The following is a 20,910-nucleotide window of genomic DNA, read 5'->3' as shown; positions in this document are numbered from 1 at the left end:
CCATTTTGGGTTTGGCAGAAGGAAACATCAACTTCTCCGAGGAGCCATACTAGGGTTTTTTTAAGAAATTGTCAATATTTTTAAGAGATGTTTTTCATTATAGGAAAGGCATAACAAAGGCTACCCCCAAAAAAATTTTGGAATTTTCCAGGTTCTTTCCATGGCGCTTGCTTATCCCCATAATGGTACCTAACGGCCCCGCCCACCAATTATGCTAACACGCACCCAAACGGGATAAGGGTGAACTGTGTGTTGGTACAAGAAGGCCTTAGCATGTCCCCACAAATGATGTTTGTGGGAGGAGGGCATACCCTCGTTTATGTCATGTCATGTCATGCCATGTCCTGTATTGTCCTGTCATGCCATGTGGTAGCCACACATTCCATGTCAAGCACTAGCTTGTGTCGTGTCATGTACCAGCACACTAGGCTATGCACTAACCATGTCATGTCATATACCAGCACACTAGGTCATGCACTAACCTTGTCATGTCGTGTCATGTCATGTACTAGCACACTAGGCCATGCACTAACCATGTCATGTCGTGTCATGTCATGTCATATCGTGTCGTGTCATGGCTTGTCGTGTCATGGCATGCCGTGTCATGTCATGCCGTGTCATGTCATGCCATGTCATGTCATGCCCTCTCATGTCATGCCATGCAGTTTTAAGCCATGTCGTGTCATGCCATGCTGTGTCATGTCATGTACCAGCACACTAGGTCATGCACTAACCATGTCATGCCCTCTTATGTCATGTCATGCCCATGCCATGTCATGTCGTATCATCTCATGTCATGTACTAGTCACACATACTTGGTCATGCACTAACCATGCCATGCCATGTCATGTCAAGTCGTGTCATGTCATGCCGTGTCGTGTCAGGTCATGCCATGTCATGTCATGTCATGTTGTATCATCTCATGTCGCGTACTAGCCACGCACACTAGGCCATGCACTAACCATGCCATGTCGTGTCATACCATGTACCAGCACACTACGCCATGCACTAACCATGTCATGTCGTGTCATGTTGTATCATCTCATCTCATGTCATGCACTAGCCACACACATTAGGCCATCTCATGTCATGTACTAGCCACACACACTAGGCCATGCACTAACCATGCCATGACGTGTCATGCCATGTCGTATCATGTCATGCCGTGTCATGTCGTATCATCTTATCTCGTGTCATATCGTATATTCTAATCTCATGTCATGTACTAACCATAGACACTAGGCTATGCACTAACCATGACATGTCGTGCCATGTCATGTCGTGTCATGTCAAGTACTAGCCACACACACTAGACCATGCACTAATCATGCCATGCCATGCCATGTCATGTCATGTCGTGTCATGTCAAGTACTAACCACACGCACTCGGCCATGCACTAACCATGCCATGCAGTGTCATGCCATGCATTAATTAAGAGAATCCAGCCTCTGTTTTACAAAATTAATGCTTTATCCAATAGGCGCCTTGGTTATGTTACCGTACGTCAATGCTAACGTGTCAACACAACATGTCAATGCATGGGCCAACGATTGCAATTTCAATGTCGACACTGCACACAACATGTTAACGCATGATGGCAATTTGAATGTCGACACTGCACATAGCTTGTCAACGCATGGCCCAACGATGACAAATATGGATCTCAACAATGCGTAAGGCCACGCATGGTTTAGTGTCACCATGCACTATGCCCAATGATGACCAATCCGAATGTTGATGCATGCCAACGCATGTCACCGCATGGCCCAAAGATGACAAATTCGAATCTAAAAAATGTGGAAGGCCACAAGTGGTTTAGTGTCACCGTGCTCTATACCCAACAACGACAATCCAAATGTCAACACTACACACGACATGTCAACGCATATCACTGCATGGCCATGTAGGAATGTCAATGCTACACATAGCAGATAGTGCATCACCACACATGTACTCTCGATACCATTCTTTTATACTTGGTACACTCAAGCATTGTGCTCTCATTTAAGTTTCAAACCTCTAGCCATTTTTCTTGAATTAGGGAGGGACGAATCGAAGTGACATAGGGCTGAATCTTAGTGGATCATGGCTGCAAGGCCACTCTGCCACTTACAATACCCCATCGCATATTTAAGTCATCTGCAAAGGATTCTACCTATTGGTCGATAGAAATTTTACTTCAAGGAAGCAAACACGACTCACTGCCGCGAGGTCTTGACCTTCGACACGTTCCTTTGGGGGCTATGAGGCCCCTACTAAGGGTCGGAAAAAGGGCAATGGGCACATGCATTGCTTCTAACTTGGATTCTGACTTAGAGGTGTTCAGTCATAATCCAATGCACGGTAGCTTCGCTCCACTGGATTTTCAACGAAGCGCAATGACCAATTGTGCGAAGCAATGGTTCCTCTCGTACTAGGTTGAATTACTATTGCAACACTGTCATCAGTAGGGTAAGACTAACCTGTCTCACCATGGTTTAAACCCAGCTCACGTTCCCTATTGGTGGGTGAACAATCCAACACTTGGTGAATTCTGCTTCATAATGATAGGAAGAGCCGACATCGAAAGATCAAAAAGCAATGTCGCTATGAATGCTTGGCTGCCACAAGCCAGTTATCCCTATGGTAACTTTTCTGACACCTCTAATTCAAAGGCCATGCTTTCACGGTTCGTATTTGTACTGAAAATCAGAATCAAACGAGCTTTTACCCCTTTTGTTCTACACGAGATTTTTGTTCTCGTTGATCTCATCTTAGGAAACCTGCGTTATCTTTTAACAGATGTGCCGCCCCAACCAAACTCCCCACCTGACAATCTCTTCCACCCGAATCAGCCCATCGAAACAAGCCTTGGGTCCAAAAAAAGGGGCGATAACCCTGCCTACGATTCATGGAATAAGTAAAATAACGTTAAAAGTAGTGGTATTTCACTTGCGCCATTTTGGGCATCCACTTATCCTACACCTCTCAAGTCATTTCACAAAGTCAAACTAGAGTCAAGCTCAACAGGGTCTTCTTTTCCCGTTGATTCTTCCAAGCCCATTCCTTTGGTTATGGTTTCACTAGATAGTAGACAGGGACAGTTGGAATCTCGTTAATCCATTCATACGCGTCACTAATTAGATGACGAGGAATTTGGCTACCTTAAGAGAGTCATAGTTACTCCAGCCGTTTACCCGTGTTTGGTTGAATTTCTTCACTTTGAAATTCAGAGCACTAGGCAGAAATCACATTGCGTGATCATCCGCCGGGAGCATCGCAATTCTTTGTTTTAATTAAACAACTAGATTCCCCTTGTCTATACTAGTTCTGAGTTGACTGTTCGATGCCTGAGGAAGGCCCCCGAAGGAGCCGTTCCCAATCTGTCCCCCAAGCAACACGCAACAACCCACTTTTGCCGCGAAAGCAGCTCAAGCAGTCCATCGAAAGCTGACGATTTCGAGACTAGGACCCTCATGCCCAGCCCTTAGAGCCAATCCTTTTCCTAAGGTTACGGATCCATTTTGCCGACTTCCCTTGCCTACATTGTTCCATTAACCAGAGGTTGTTCACCTTGGAGACCTGATGCGGTTATGAGTACTACAGGGTGTGGACGGCACTCGGTCCTCTAAATTTTCAAGGGCCGCCAAGGGCGCACCGGACACCATGCGACGTGCGGTGCTGTTCCAGCCGCTAGACCCTACCTCCGGCTGAGCCGTTTCTAGTGTGGGCAGCCTGTTAAACAGAAAAGATAACTCTTCCCAAAGCCCACAATGATGTCTCCGGACTTCCTAACGTTACCGTCAACCCCCACATCCTGGTTCAGGAATTTTAACTTAAGTCCCTTTTGAAGTCCGTGCACTCGGCGCTATCAAACGGGCTTCCCCTACTTCTAAGGATCGACTAAACCATGTGCAAGTGCCATTCACATGGATCCTTTCCCCTCTTCAGCCTTCAAAGTTCTTATTTGAATATTTGCTACTACCACCAAGATCCGCACCGACGGTAGCTCCACCCAGGCTCACGCCCAAGGTTTTACAGCAACCTTCGCGCCCTCCTAATCCTCGAGACCTGGCAATTGCCTCAACGGCCGAGTATAGGTCGCGCGCTTTAACGCCATCCATTTTCGGGGCTAGTTGATTCGGTAGGTGAGTTGTTACACACTCCTTAGAGGATTTCGACTTCCATGACCACCATCCTGCTGTCTTAATCGACCAACAACCTTTGTGGGTTCTAGGTTAGCGCGTAGTTAGGTACCGTAGCTCAACTTCAGGTTCATTTCGCATCGCCAATTCTGCTTACCAAAAATGGCCCACTTAGAGCTACTGATTCCATAACATGGCTTAACAAAGCAGCCATGTTGTCTTACCTATTTAAAGTTTGAGAATAGGTCAACGGCGTTGCGCCCTTGATGCCTCTAATCATTGGCTTTACCTGATAGAACTCAACAAAGCTCTAGCTATCCTGAGGGAAACTTCGAAAGGAACCAGCTACTAGATGGTTCAATTAGTCTTTCGCCCCTATACCCATGTCAAATGAATGATTTGCACATTAGTATCACTACGGGCCTCCACCAGAGTTTCCTCTGGCTTTGCCCTGCTCAGGCATAGTTCACCATCTTTTGGGTCCCGACAGGAATGCTCTCACTCGAACCCTTTTTAGAAGATTAAGTTCCGATAGTGGTGCAACCCACAAGGGGATCCCGCCAATTAGCTTCCTTACGCCTTATGAATTTACTCACTCGTTGACTCACACACATGTCAAACTCCTTAGTCCGTGTTCAAGACGGGTCAAATGAGGAGCCCGCAGGCCGATGCCCGAAGCACACAAGTGCATATTCACACCATAACAGCGCGCACTACCCACCACAATCATAGCAATGACATCTCCACAAGCATATCAACAGTCTGGTCTTAGGACGTTGCCACAATCCGCATCGGTCCACATCCCAAGTCGATCGGTGGATGGGCATATCACCATTCCACATCCGATCGAGATGCATCGCCAGCCCTCATCCGCTTCCCTCCCGACAATTCCAAGCACTCTTTGACTCTTTTGTCAAAGTCCTTTTCCTCTTTCCCTCGCGATACTTGTTTGCTATCGGTCTCTCACCAATATATAGCCTTGGATAGAATTTACCACTCAATTAGGGCTGTATTCCCAAAAAACCCGACTCGCTGACAGCGCCTCGTAATGCAACAGGGTCCGAGCATGAAGGGGCTCTTACCCTCTCTGGTGCCCCCTTTTAGGGGACTTGGACCCAGTCCATTGCTGAGGATGCTTCTACAGACTACAATTCGAACAACATTGTGGTCCAATTCTCCAGCTGGGCTCTTCCCAGTTCGTTCACCATTACTAAGGGAATCCTTGTAAGTTTCTTTTCCTCTGCTTATTGATATGCTTAAACTCAGTGGGTAGCCCCGCTTAGCTTGGGGTCGCGATAGAGTATTGTCCTTTATAAACAAATACTAAAGGGTCAAGTGAGATCCTTATGTCAACGCAACTCAAACGATGGAGCATGACACAATGAAAGGGTCTAACAACCACCAATCGCCATTTTGTGTGTCGTCTAAGACGTCGTATTTTCAACCAACCGCCCACAAGTAAGTGCATGGGAAGCCGACATCCACCCACATAGTATCCCAACCCCAACAATGTTTTGTGGGAGAGGGTTTAGGGTGATAGATCAAGTGACACCCAGGAAGACGTACCCTCAGCCTAATGCTTCAGGTGCAACTTGCGTTCAAAGACTCGATGATTCACGGGATTTTGCAATTCACACCAAGTATCACATTTTTCTGCATTCTTCACCGATGCAAGAGTCAAGATATCCGTTGCCGAGAGTCATTATGGTTCAAAAATAAACACATCCCATTGCACCGTAGACGAGGCAACAAGAGAATGTTCTTTCATTTCAATTCCTTGGCGCATGCCGCGCTCGGGTTATTGTGAAACTCATCAAAATGAGCATGCAAACAAACATGATTTCCCATTCAATAAAAAATGGGGAACACCTACGTTGCAATGTTCAAATCGACAAGGGTGAGGTGAGCATGAAGCAATCACCACTATGTAAATAACATGTTTGTGGGTCATTCTTTGGCACGTTTTGACAATGATCCTTCCGCAGGTTCACCTATGGAAACCTTGTTACGACTTCTCCTTCCTCTAAATGATAAGGTTTAGTGGACTTCTTGCGACGTCGCCGGCAGTGAACCGCCCACGTCGCCGCAATCCAAACACTTCGCTGGACCATTCAATCGGTAGGAGCAATAGGCGGTGTGTACAAAAGGTAGGGACGTAGCCAACGTGAGCTGATGACTCGCGCTTACTAGGAATTCCTCATTGAAGACCAACAATTGCAATAATCTATCCCCATCATGATAAAATTTCAAAGATTGCCCAAGCCTGTCGGCCAAGGCTATGAACTCGTTGAATACATCAGTGTTGCGCTAGTGCGGCCCAGAACATCTAAGGGCATCGCAGACCTATTATTACCTCAAACTTTTGTTGCCTAATTGGCCATAGTCCCTCTAAGAAACTGGCCGTGAAGGGTCACCTCCACATAACTAGTTAGCAGGCTGAGGTCTCGTTCGTTAACGGAATTAACTAGAAAAATTGCTCCACCAACTAAGAATGGCCATGCACCACCACCCATAGAATCAAGAAATAGCTCTCAGTCAAAGCTCTCAATCATCAAGTTAGAGAGAGAAGCTCTCACCTCTCTCTAGGGAGAGGCGCTTGACTATTGGTTGAATCTATGCTCTCGGGTTTGATTGGGTGGTGATTGAATGTGTCAATCTGTGTATTTGTTCTTGGGATTGTTCGTGTGGATTGTTTTAAGTTTATTGGAAGTGCAGCTGCTTGTGAAAGGAAATCTTTGACTCCCCAGTAGCCCGAATTGAGTTTTATTGGGGTGTCTTTAGGATTTTTAGGATCTGTGGATACTCATTGACCTCAGTAACTTTGATCTGGTGGACTTACATGCCTAAGGGAGTTTGTTAGTCCAGTTTGGTGGCTTTATAAGTGTCTTGAAGAAGTCTCCTTGATCCAGTGGCGTATCTTGCTCCGGCCGTGAAGTTATTCTAAGGTAGTGGCCCTTGAGTAGCGCTCTGGTATTTTGTTCTTTGATTATTGGAAAGGACTGACTATATGCTCCTGCTTGTGGTCTGATTCGAGTTGAATTTGGTTCACCCAGTTTTTAATGTGATTCTGATTTTAATCTATTTGGGTATGTTGTTGAGTTGAAAGGTTTTATGCAGTGGATTTCTCTGTATGAAATTCTTATGATTGGTCCCCTATTCACATGATCTTGGCTCTGAGGTGGCTTGAGTGTCCATTTGATCCTTCTCTGGTGTCTTGTTTGAGATTGAAGGTGTTTGTCTTGGCAGTATTTTTGAATTTCAAAACCTGGTGGAACGAAGCTCGTTGCGGCCCCTTTTTAGAAATCACTTGCCTTGTCAGAACCTCTCAGTCTTGGTTCGGGCTAAGTGTGTGGGAGACTACCACGTGTTGGACTCAGTGTGATATTTTTGCAATTCCTGAGCGCATCATTAAGATCCTGGTGGGTTCTTGGGCTGGTGTGACATCCGTGTATTCTTGCAGGTGACCAACATGTGTTCGGTGAGGTTCGGTGCATGCATTACATCTGTGCGATCCACGTACTTGTCGTTTTGGTGCCTCCATATTTTCCCTACAGAGCAATTACTTTTTACTGGCCCCCCAGTGTCGTGCTTCTACACGTCCTGCTACTTTTTATGTGGTTAATCTGTGGTGCGGAGGTGTTTGACATGTGGCCTTTTGGCTATCAAGTGTTGTGACCTTCTATTTTAAGGTGCCAAGTCTGAGGTCGGGTTTCTTGCTGGGTTGGTGCGGGCGGGTGAGTGTTTCAGCTTCTCGGGTCTGTATCTCTATGGACTTCCAACCACGTTTGGGTCATTGGTTATCACCGGGTCGGATTTTAAATCCCACGTACTCCCAATACATGCTACCCTCCATGTAGGTACGTTCATGCACGCCTTTGTGATTTAAAATATTAATTTGTGGCCTGTTATTGTAAAACCAGGAAGGTATGGGTAAACATGGAGAAAATTAAAAGGGTGATAAACCAAACTTAGAGGAGGAGGATGAAAGGAAACAAGAAATTTTACAGCGCATTAGAAAGGCTTTTATGGGGTTTGATGACCTATATAAGTCGGAAGCATGGAAAAAAGAGATTCTTGCAGCCCTGGGAACTGAAACTGAAGAAGAGAATGGTGGATGTTCAGCTTCAAAAAATAGATCATGGGTAGATGTGGAGGACTCCGTCTCTGAGATGCTGGGTGTTCCTTCAAGTAAGGAGGGCTACGACTGTGATGAGAGCCAGAAGCAAATTAGTGTGGCAGTTGATCCTGGAACTGATACTCAGAAGCAGAAGGAAGGGCCTGAGGGCAGATCTATTGTGAGGAACAACAAACGGGTGGCATGGGCTGACTTATTTGCAAATAACAGAAACCCTCAATGTTGCGGATCAATTCCAAAATTTGCGAATGATGGTTCCTGTGCTCAAATTCCATTTGACGATCTATTCAGTTATGAGAGTGTATCTAATAAGTACTTGCTTGGATATTTTACAAACAAATTTCCAGGTAATCAAGCATTTGATGCCTTGATTAGATCATGGAAAGTCGAAGTTGAATACATGCAGCATGACAAAGGTTGGATAATTCTACACTTTCAGAAGCAAGAAGACATGTCTGAGGTGCTTCAAAAGGGACCATTTAAAATCCATGGCATATTTTTCCTATTGAAAAAATGCCTAGGTTCTTCCAATTCAAGTCATGACAGAGAACGACTCTCCTTGTCTAGATTCAAATGAAAGACTTACCTCTGGAGATGTGGACAACAAATTCTTTGGGTCAAATATGTTCAGTTATTGGGGAACTGTTGTACTCTGATAAGCTCACCACTGAAAGAAGTAGATTGTCCTATGCCAGGGTACTCGTTGAGCTTGATGTTGCTAAAGAAATAAAGAGATCGGTTAAAGTGTGTCTTCCAAGTGAGGTCTGCATTGAGCAGGAGATTTACTATGAAAATCTTCCAAGATATTGTAAGAATTGCAAGCTTATAGGTCACACGGAGGGTCAACGTCCATTGGTAAAATACAAGCCGATCTCGATAAGGAAGAAGGTAGAAAAGATTGAGGATCAGATTGATAGTGATAATTTAAAGGATGGAAAGTCATCTGGGAATCATTCTCTACAGGCTGAAGGTATGAAGCAGGGTCAGCAATAGAGGCCGCATAGCTGTGTGGATGGCAGTATTCCTCGAGCTGAATTAGGCACTAAAAAGGGATGTGGATGTTTGGATGTAAAGCGGAATAATATGGAATCCCAGCAATCGGGTCATCAACAAATGTCTCATTCTATATCAGAATCTGGATTGTTGAAGGAATTTCTTGCTAAACTGGAGAATGAAAGTAACATAGTTAAGCACATGCTGTGCTCGATGGGAGTTGGAGTTGATGCAGCTGGACAAAAGAAGGGTTATGATACTGGACTGAGGTGTGGTGAAGAAATAGGTGGGTCTAAAGACTAGGGAATGAATAGCTCTACTTCTGATACTGTTGGTAATGTGCTTCCTAATTCAAGGAATAATTTGAAAGACAGAGGGAAAGCAATATGTAAAGGGAATAAGGGAAAAACAATGAATGACAATATCACAGATGATGGATTTACTCTGGTGAAAAGCAAGAACAAAGCAAGGATGAACAAAAGCCCAACTATACCAATGAGGAAGGGAGGGGTAGGCCTCCATCCATTATCATGAAGATCTACTCATGGAACATCAGGGGATTTAACAGGCACCTGAAACAAAATGGGGTCCTTGACCTCTTGAGGAAAAATAACATTGATATTATGGGAATTTTGGAAACAAAGCTTACAACCAGTAGCCTAGAAAAGTTGATGGAGAAAAAATTCAAAGCTTGGAAGCAATGCAATAATTTTGATTGTCACAGAGCTGGAAGAATTATTGTGCTTTGGAACCCTCAGAGAGTACACGTACAAGTTATTGGGAAGATGGAGCAGGTAATTCACTATTCTATTAAATGTTTAATTACATCAAACTAGTTCTATATTAGTTTTGTGTATGGCTTCAACACTATAGTGGCTAGAAGATTGCTATGGAATGATCTGAGCCAGGTGGGGTTCTCATCATCAGCTCCTTGGATGATCCTGGGAGACTTTAATAATGTCTTGAATGCTGAGGAAAAGGAAAATGGGGTACCAGTTACTGAATATGAAGTAAAGGACATTTGAGATTGCTTCAATGAATTGGGGCTAGCTGATCTAAGGTCATCTGGATGTTTTTTAACATGGACAAATGGGAAGATCTGGTGCAAACTAGATAGAGTTGTTATGAACCACTGTTGGCATCAAGCTGGGTATAATGCACAAACAATGTTTCAATTTCCTATACTATTGTCCAATCACTCAGTGTGCAGTGTGTCAATTTTTGAAGAAAATAGATAAGGGTGTCAAACATGTGGGCGTCTCACCAGAATTTTCTGAAGTTAGTTAAGGAGTGCTGGGATATTAATATTCATGGAACTGAGCAATACTGCTTTGTGAAAAGACTTCAGGCTCTTAAAAAACTTCAAAGGGTGCTGAATGATGTACACTACTCTCATATCTCTGCAAGAGCTAAAAGGGTGAATTCTAAGTTGTTGGAATTATAGCAGTTGTTACATGACTCCCCTTCGGATAATAAATTACAAAAGAAGATGGTTGATAAAAGAGCAGAAGCAAACAGACTGGCGAAATCCAATAGATTGTTTATGACACATATTGCTAAATTTAAGTTTCTCAAGGAATGTGATAGAAACTCCTCATTTTTCCATGCGTTAATGAGGAGCAGGCTCAATAAAAATCATATTTCCTCAATTCTAATGGATAATGGCAACCAAACTCAGTCGATCTCTTAAGTAGCTGAAGAATTTTTGAGATTTTATAATCAGTTGCTGGGTGTTGAATGCTCGGTAGATATGGTGGATAGGTAGATAATGGAAAATGGGCCGGTTTTGAGTGAGACTCAATCTAAATTAATGATGGTTCCAATTACTGAAGTGGAAATTAAAAATGCTGTGTTTAGCATTGGAGATAAGAAATCTCCTGGGCCAGATGGTTTTTCTGCTTGTTTTTTTAAAAAAGCCTGGAATAATGTGGGAAAGGATTTTACAAAAGTTGTTTTGGAATTCTTTGAATTAGGGGAAATGCTTAAACAACTGAACCACATGGTGATTGCTTTGTTCCCAAAATCTGGCCATGCCTCTATGGTCTGGGATTTTAGACCGATTGCATGCTGTAATGTTATGTATAAGGTAATTGCTAAAGTTATACCTGGAAGAAGTAAGCCTTGTCTGGAATCCTTAATCAATCCGACTCAATCAGCTTTTTTGAAGGAAAGGAGTATGGTTGAAAACATTTATCTAGTCTAGGAATTAGTTAGAAAATATGCTAGGAAAAGGGTGTCTCCTAGATGCATGTTGAAAATTGACCTAAGGAAGGCTTATGATTCAGTCTCATGGAAGTTCTTGGAAGAGATGTTGACACTTCTTAATTTCCCACCGATTATGATAAATTGGATAATGCAATGTGTTTCGACTCCAACATACTCTATTTCATTAAACGAAGAGTTTCATGGTTTTTTCAAGGGCAAGAAAGGTCTCAAACAAGGGGACCCTTTGTCCCCTCTTTTGTTTGTGATTGTCCTTGAATATTTATCGAGACTTTTAAAATCTTTGGAGGGACAGCCCGAGTTTAAATTCCACCCAAAATGTGAACAGATGAAAATCACACATCTTGCCTTTGCTGATGATTTGATCCTGTTTTCAAGAGGTGATTATTGCTCAGTAAATCTGATTATGGAATGCCTTAGGAAATTCACTAATTCCTTGGGCTTGGTTGCCAACTGCTCAAAATCCAACTTGTTTCATGCTAGTGTAAAGGATTATGACTTGGATGGTATATAACATATTACTAGTTTTAATGTTGGAGAATTTCCCTTTTGGTATCTTGGAATTCCTTTTGCGGCATCACGTTTGAATGCTATGCATTACTCCCCTCTTGTTGATAGAATTGCAAAATTATTTGCTGGGTGGCCTAGTCATACCCTGTCCTATGCTGGAAAATTGGAGCTAATCAACTCTGTCATTCAAGGAGTGGAGTGCTTTTGGCTTGCTATCTTCCCTATCGCAAATAATGTTCTTGAGCATGTTGTGAAACTTTGCAGGACCTTTCTTTGGGGAGGAAGGAAGAAGCCACTTGTTTCTTGGAAGGAGATTTGTTTACCCAAAACTGAAGGGGGATTGGGGGTATTTGATATCAAAGCTTGGAATAAAGGCCTCCTGTCTCGGGCCTTATGGAACATTCATGGTAAAAAGGATTCATCATGGACCAAATGGGTACACCACTTTTATTTAAAGGGGTCTTCTTTTTGGGGAGCATTTGTAAAACATGAGGACTCTCCTTTACTTAAGAAATTGATTGAAATGAAAAATCAAATACTACATAGGTGTGGGAATGTGGAGGAAGCGGATAAATTGCTTGAGTCTTGGGGGCAGAATCCTAAATTGAGTTATGATTTTTGGAGAAATAGTGAAGCAAAAGTTCCATGGTTTAAAGAGGTGTGGAAGTGTGGATGTACACCCAAATACGCTTTCACCTTGTGGCTTGGCATTATACACCAGTGACAAAGTGTATGGGGACGATGTAGATTGTACTTGTGTTCTTTGTAGGAGGGATTCTGAGACTATGGACCATCTTTTCTTTAAATGTGACTTCACCTCATGTCTATGGAATAATCTGAGAAGGTGGATGGGGTTAAGAAGAGATATGTCTACTTTGAAAGTGACCCTAAAATGGCTACACAAGGAGGCTAAAGGCAATGGGATGCACTCTGTAGGGAAGAGGATCTGCTTGGCTACTACAGTGTACTTCATTTGGCACTTCAGGAACAAAAGAAGGTTCGAAGGAAAGCCTATATCTGTTAATGATCTGATCCAGGTGATCCAGAGGTACACCTACAGAACCGTCTTTGACAGGTATGGACTCCATGCTATTGAGTGATGTTGGAGGGAAATGGGAAATAATATTTGTCTTGATGTTAGCTTTTCTAGCTTTGTGATTCGGCCTTGATCAAGGCTTTTGATGTAAGTTGTTTCTTACTTTGTATATTGGTTGGGGAGTGGGTTCCCCTTTGCCCGGGTATGCCCAGTGTATTTTGTACATATCCATTTTGGTCAATACTGATTTACCCCTACTGATAAAAATAAATAAATAAAAATAAAAAGCTCTCCGTCTGTCAATCCTTACTATGTCTGGACCTGGTAAGTTTCCCCGTGTTGAGTCAAATTAAGCCGCAGGCTCCACTCCTGGTGGTGCCCTTCCGTCAATTCCTTTAAGTTTTAGCCTTACGACCATATTCCCCCCTGAACCCAAAAACTTTGATTTCTCATGAGGTGCCAGCGGAGTTCTATAAGCAACATCCACTGATCCCTGGTCGGCATCGTTTATGGTTGAGACTAGGACGGTATCTGATCGTCTTCGAGCCCCCAAATTTCATTCTTGATTAATGAAAACATCCTTGGCAAATGCTTTCGCAGTTGTTCGTCTTTCATAAATCCAAGAATTTCACCTCTGACAATGAAATACGAATGCCCTTGACTGTCCCTGTTAATCATTACTCTGATCTCGAAGGCCAACAGAATAGGACCGAAATCCTATGGTGTTATTCCATGCTAATGTATCTAGAGCATAGGCTTGCTTTGAGCACTCTAATTTCTTCAAAGTAACAGCATCGGAGGCATGACTTGGCCAATTAAGGGTAGGAGTGCATCGCCGATAGAAGGGACAGGATGACATGTGCACACCAAAGGGCGGACCGGTCAACCCAACCCAAGGTCCAACTACGAGCTTTTTAACTGCAACAACTTAAATATACGCTATTGGACCTGGAATTACTGCGGATGCTGGAACCAAACTTGCCATCTAGTGGATCCTCGTTAAGGGATTTAGATTGTACTCATTCCAATTACCAAACTCATAGAGCCCAGTATTGTTATTTATTGTCACTACCTCCCCATGTCAGGATTGGGTAATTTTCGCGCTTGCTGCCTTCCTTGGGTTACGGAAAATCATATCATTTAAAATTTCAAGCATACAGTTTATGTAAATATGGATTACGGTCACCTGAACAATACAGTTTTAACACAACCAACAGATTTCCAAATAAAATAAAGATGATACCTGAAATCCCTAATTTTCCCGCAAAACTTTAACCCGAAAATCCCGTATTTTTACCCGATAAATTTCCCCAAATAAGTAGTCATAACATACATATGATCGTAGCCTACAAGCTTACTGATCTCGATTTCAAAAATGGACTGATATAAACAAAATTCCCTTACCTTAACCCGAATTCAAACTACAAACTCTACGGTCCTCAAAACTACGAACCAAGACTCCAAAACCTACAAACCACAGTACAATTCATGCTCACATATACTGAATCAAAAACAAAAACCGAGCCTTACCTCGATTTTAGCCCAAAACCCAAAAACGCTTGAAACGAGATTCTGATCCATAGAAGTTGTAGAGAATCCTTCCACGATCTTCGTGGTAACTTTCGTTTCCCGATTCTAGCAACAATCGGCGAAGAAATCTAGAGAGAAGGAGTAGGGAGAGGTTTAGAGAGAGAGAGATATATATATATATAATTAAGATTTCTTAATGGTGAAGTAATGAGAATTTGCTTTTATGGCCCTTTGACCTAGCCAATTTCGTCGACGAAATGGTACCTTCGTCGATGAATCTTTCACTGAATTCGTCGACAAATCGATGGCCTCCTTGACGAATCCTGATATTTCCTGATTTCCGAAACTCCTTGGCTTCTCCTCGTCGATGAGGCTCTGAATTTCTTCGAATAGAAGAACAAAGGCTTCGTCGATGAACCTATTCTTTTACCAAAATGTCCCTCTCTTTATATATATAAACGCATTATCACGGTTCGGGTTCTTACAACCTCCCCTCCTTACAAAAATTTCGTCCTCGAAATTTGCAATCTCTCTTTACATCCACATTCATACTACTACATACATACCTACTCTAAGGTGAAATAGTGACTATCTATACGCAGTCCCTCTACGATACATACATACTCACTCTAAAGAATACGGCGGCCATTTATACGTAGCCCCGTTACGATACATACATACACACTCTAGAGAATATGGTGGCCATTTATACGCAGCCCCATTATGATACATACATACATGCTCTAGAGAAAAAGGAGGCCATTTATACGTAGCCCCATTACGATACATACATACATGCTCTAGAGAATATGGCGGCCATTTATACACAGCCCTGTTACGATACATACATACATTCCCTCACTTATGGCGGAGGAATACCATGGTTATATACATACACGGTCTCGGGAGCTTACAATACCATATGACCCTCCCAGAGACTAACCACTAAATGCAAGACAAAAACAAAAGTTTACATACATACATACTCATACCACCCTGCTATCAAACTACTACTCAGAACAACTACGGATACTTCTGGCGTATTTCCGTTTCCAGTTCCCAAGAAGCTTCTTCAACCTCGTGGTTTCGCCACAATACATTCACCAACGATATTTCTTTTGTACGAAGCTTCTGAACTTTACGATCCAGAACCTAAATAGGTATCTCCTCATACGCTAAAGTATCCCCGACTTCCAACTCATCATAACTAATAACATGAGATGGATCCAACACATACCTTCTCAGCATGGATACGTGAAACACATCGTGGACCCTTGAGAGTGCTGGGGGTAGTGCAACTTTGTAGGCTACCGGACCCACTTGCTCAATGACCTCAAATGGTCCAATATACCTCAGGCTCAACTTGCCCTTCCTTCCGAATCTCATCACTCCCTTCATCGAAGCAATTCTAAGGAATACCTTAACCCCCCACCTTGAACTCCAACTCATGGCGGCGAACATCCGCATAACTTTTTTGCCAACTCTGAGCCGTTCTAATCCTCTCTCGGATCATACCTACCTTCTCAAACACCTGTTGCACGAGTTCAGGTCCTAAAACCTGACGTTGACTGACCTCATTCCTATACAAAGGAGATCGACACCTCCGACCATACAAAGCTTCGAACGGTGCCATCCCTATACTAGCCTAGAAGCTATTGTTATAGGCAAACTCCACTAGTGGCAGAAACTGAATCCAACTACCACCAAAGTCCAATACATAAGCCCATAACATATCTTCCAAGATTTGTATCGTCTTCTCCAACTGTCCATCAGTCTAGGGGTGGAACACTGTACTGAAAGTAAGCTTCGTCCCCAATGCTTCCTGCAAACTCTTCCAAAATCGAGAAGTAAACCTCGAATCCCGATCTCAGACAATGGACACTGGCACTCCGTGCATTCTCACTATCTCATGCATGTACAAGTCTGCTAGCCTACTCAAAGGGTAGCTAACCTTCGTCTGTACAAAGTGAGCAGATTTTGTCAACTTGTCCACAATTACCCAAATAGTATTCTGCCCGTGAAGCGCTGTCAGTAATCTGGTAACAAAGTTCATGGAAATGTGCTCCCATTTCCATACCAGAATAGGCAAAGGCTGCAACGGCCCTGCTGGCCTCTGATGTTTAGCATTCACCTGCTGACATATCAGACACTACTCCACAAACTGGGCAATATCCCTTTTCATACCACTCCACCAAAAGAACTCGCGCAAATCCTGATACATCTTCGTACTACTCGGATGTACCGTATATAAAGAACGATGCGCTTCTTCCAAAATCGTCCTTCTGATCTTATCATCGCTTGGAACACATATCCGGGTCCCAAATCTCAACACACCTCTGTTAGAGATGTTAAAGTCCACAGCCAAACCCTGCTGCACTTTTTCCACAATCTCAGCTAACTCCGCATCACTAGCCTACATAGCTTTAATATTCTCAAACAAGGTCGGTTGGATTACAGAGCTAGCAACAAAAGCCTGATGATCACCAAACACCAACTCCATGCCAAGGCTTTCTAGATCCCGTCTGACATGATGCTAAGCTACAACTGCAGTTACTGCTTCATACTCTGACTTCCAACTCAACGCATCTACTACCACATTAGCCTTTCCTAAGTGATAACAGATCATGCAATCATAGTCTTTAATCAACTCTAGCCACCGCCTCTGCCTCATATTCAGCTCCTTCTGCATGAAAAAGTATCTGAGGCTTTTGTGGTCAGTAAAAATCTCACACTGAACACCATACAAGTAGTGTCGCTTGATCTTTAAGGCATAAACAACAGAAGCTAACTCTAAATCATGCGTAGGATAATTCTTCTCATACTCCTTAAGTTGGCAAGAAGCATAAGCTACCACCTTACCCTGTTGCATAAGCACACACCCCAAACCCTTTAGGGACGCATCACTATAAATCACAAAACCCCCATTCCCTGAAGGAATGGTCAATATTGGAGCAATATCCAGCTGGTGCTTCAACTTGAGAAAGCACTGCTCACAATCACTAGTCTAGTCAAACTTCACCCCCTTCTTTGTCAATCGTGTTAAAGGTCCAGATAATTTAGAAAAACCCTCTATGAACCGACGATAGTAACCCGCCAGTCCTAGAAAACTCTGAACCTCCTACACACTCTTCGGTCTAGCCCAGTCAATCATAACTTCGATCTTGCTAGGATCAACGGAGATACCACCCCTAGACACCACATAGACTAAGAACACGACCTGATTCAACCAGAACTCACACTTCTTCAGCTTAGCATATAGCTTCTTCTCCCGCTGAATCTGTAACACTAATCTCAAATGTTCTACATGCTCTTCCGTACTCCTCAAGTATACCAGAATGTCGTCGATGAATACCACTATGAATCGATTTAGGTACTCATGGAAAACCCTGTTCATCAGATCCATGAACACTGTCGGCGCATTGGTCAACCCAAACGGCATGACCAAGAACTCGTAATGGCCATATCTGGTTCGAAAAGCAGTCTTCGCTACATCCTCCGCTCTAACCCTCACCTGATGATATCCTAACCAAGATTCGATCTTCAAAAAGACCTGTGTTCCCTGCAACTGGTCAAAAATATCATCTATACAAGGCAAAGGATAGCGGTTCTTCACCATCGCTTTGTTGATCTCACTGTAGTCAATACACATATGCATCGACCCGTCCTTCTTCCTCACAAATAATACTGGAGCTCCCCAGGGCGAAACACTCTGTCTAATGAATCCTCTGTCCAATAATTCCTGCAACTGCTCCTTCAACTCTCTAAGTTCTGCTGGAGCCATCTGGTATGAAGCCTTAGAAATCGGTACCTTGCCAAGTAGCAATTCTATCATAAACTCCACCTCTCGATATGGAGGTAAATCGGGTAGTTCTTCAGGAAACACATCCGGAAACTCATTGACCACCCGAATGTCCTCGAGTCTCAACTCATTTCGCGGCGGTTCTTTCACGCAAGCTAGGAACCCCTGACAACTATCCAAGAGTAACCTCCTCGCCTGTAATGCCGATAAAATCTGTGGCTTCAAACACACACACGATCCTACAAACTCATACTCTTGCTTCCCAGGAGGTCTGAACACTACTACCTTCTTACGATAATCAATTATCGCATAACTGGAGAATAACCAATCCATTCCCAGTATGACGCCAAAACCCGACATGTCGTATACTACAACATTCTCTAGTAGTAGTCTCTCCTGAATCACCACTGGGTAGTTTCCTAACATCTTACTACAAATCATTACACTCCCAGTCAGTGTAGTTACAGACAACATCTCATTCATCACGCTGGTTTCAACCCCACACAATTTCACAAAACTAGAAAATATGAACGAATGGGTTGCCCCCGAATCAAATAAAACAATAGCTTTATTCAAAAGCAATAACATGGTACCTATCACCACATTCCCAACATGTTCCATATCTGCTGGAATAAGTGAATATACTCTCGCCGGAGCCGTGGTTGCCTAGTAATTCACCTGAGGCACCTGATTACTCCTATGGTTCTGGTTCTGTGCAGGCATATCCTTCCTTGGTTCCTGACAGCTCTTCGCCATGTGGCCAACTTGCCATAGTTGTAGCAAACACCCCAGAATGGCTGATACTCGCCATCATGCCATTTACGGCATTTGGCGCATGGTGCGGAGGATGGATCCCCTTGATAACTCAGCCGCTTAGTGTTCTGCCGATAACCAGAGTTGTAATTCTTCTTCTTCTTCTTCCACTTACTTTGTTGAGGACCACTATGAGGACCAGAAGATATTTGCCTCTTCCCCTGAACTTGCACTATCTTATCTCCTCGAAGGTCAGTTTTAACTATGGTGGCTTTATCTACCAGGACAGAGAACTCACGGATTTGCAGCATCCCCACAAGACAGCGGATGTCTTTCCTCAGACCCCTCTTGAACCTCTGAGACTTATCGTGCTCATTCGGAACAAAGTATGGCATAAATCGAGATAACTCGATATATCTAACAACATACCTTTGCAATGTTAAAGTTCCCTGCGTCAGGCTCGAAAACTTATCGGCCTTCGCATCCCGACTGGAGACTGGAAAGTATCTCTCGAAAAATACCTCCTTGAAGCGGCCCCACATCATATTAGATGGGCCAGCTCTCTGCTTCTCAAGCAGGCTCACTGTCGTCCACCATCGCCCTACCTCCCTATTCAACTAGAAGGTAGCGTACAAGACCTTTTGCTTCTGAGTGCAGTGGAGGACTCCCAAAATCCTCTCGGTCTTCTCAATCCATTCCTCCGCCACTATCGGGTCAAGTCCTCCTGTAAATTTCGGAGGGTGCATGCATGTGAACCTCTTGATGGTACACCCCGCATCAATAGGAGAGCTCTCGTGTCTCCTAACACTCTGCCCAATCTCTCGGATCACCTGTCTCACCAAACCACGAGACACAGAGGGAGACTCATCGTTTGCCGTATCCTCAGAGCCACTTTCCAAGTTATTATCCTTGGGATTCATTTTGAAAACAGAATAGGAATCAGTTAGAATTCCTATATCGTACGAAGTTAACACAATCATAGACCTAATCATGTCAACTATTACTCTCACAGGTCTAAGCCTGTCCCGTCACACCGATCCGAATCCATCAATGGTCTGCCCTACCTTTACTAGAATCGTCATTCCAGGAAAAACATGAAATACCACCAACAAATCCTGATCTAGCAACAGAACAACCCTCGACCAACACTACCCATTTCCTACATCCTATACTCTGGTATGAACTCATCAATACTCCTAACCAAGTCTACAAGACCTAACAACTTGGTTAGCTTTGATACCAAGCTGTCATGCCCCGAACCCACAAGTGGGTCCCAGGTGTGAGTTTAAGTAACCTAACCTATCTCTGTATCAATTTAAACATACATGATACAATACAAATAAGAGGGTCCGACCCCATGGGGTACACGGTTGCCCTATATACATACTCATATATCAATCCATACTTATTAGATACACAGTGAAATACGGTCTTTTATACATAAATAAGATCATACCAGAGTCTATACAAACTAGGACATACATTCCCATAAGTACAACACGTACCCCAGGTGTCTACAAGTTATCCTTACAACCTGGATACCAAAACTCATACCTAAAAGGTACTAGTGGTAGCTACGACACCCCTTGCTTCCGGACGCTAGGATGCTACTTACCACTACCAGAAGGACCTGAAAAACATTGTACGTACATTCGGGGTGAGACACCTCTCAGTAAGGAAGAAAACAATTTATATCAGTGTGTGGCATACCAGTGTCATTTTACATACTTCATAACACTATACATACAATGCAGTTTGAAACAATTCATATAGTTTCATGCAATTCCATACAGTACCAGTATTTTC

At 43.3% G+C, this 20,910-nt stretch overlaps 2 non-coding genes across 2 annotated transcripts; both read right to left on the bottom strand.

The window, feature by feature from the left end:
• Positions 1-2,048: 2,048 nt before the first annotated feature.
• LOC131147498 (28S ribosomal RNA) lies at positions 2,049-5,418 on the bottom strand. Its single transcript, XR_009134872.1, has one exon. It is a non-coding gene; the product is annotated as a 28S ribosomal RNA (ribosomal RNA).
• Positions 5,419-5,671: 253 nt separating this feature from the next.
• Positions 5,672-5,826, bottom strand: LOC131147515 (5.8S ribosomal RNA). Its single transcript, XR_009134880.1, has one exon. It is a non-coding gene; the product is annotated as a 5.8S ribosomal RNA (ribosomal RNA).
• Positions 5,827-20,910: the final 15,084 nt, after the last annotated feature.

The sequence above is a fragment of the Malania oleifera genome, chromosome 1 (assembly GCF_029873635.1).
Source record: "Malania oleifera isolate guangnan ecotype guangnan chromosome 1, ASM2987363v1, whole genome shotgun sequence".
NCBI classification, from domain to species: Eukaryota; Viridiplantae; Streptophyta; class Magnoliopsida; order Santalales; family Ximeniaceae; genus Malania; species Malania oleifera.
This window is presented reverse-complemented; position numbering and strand designations above follow the sequence as displayed.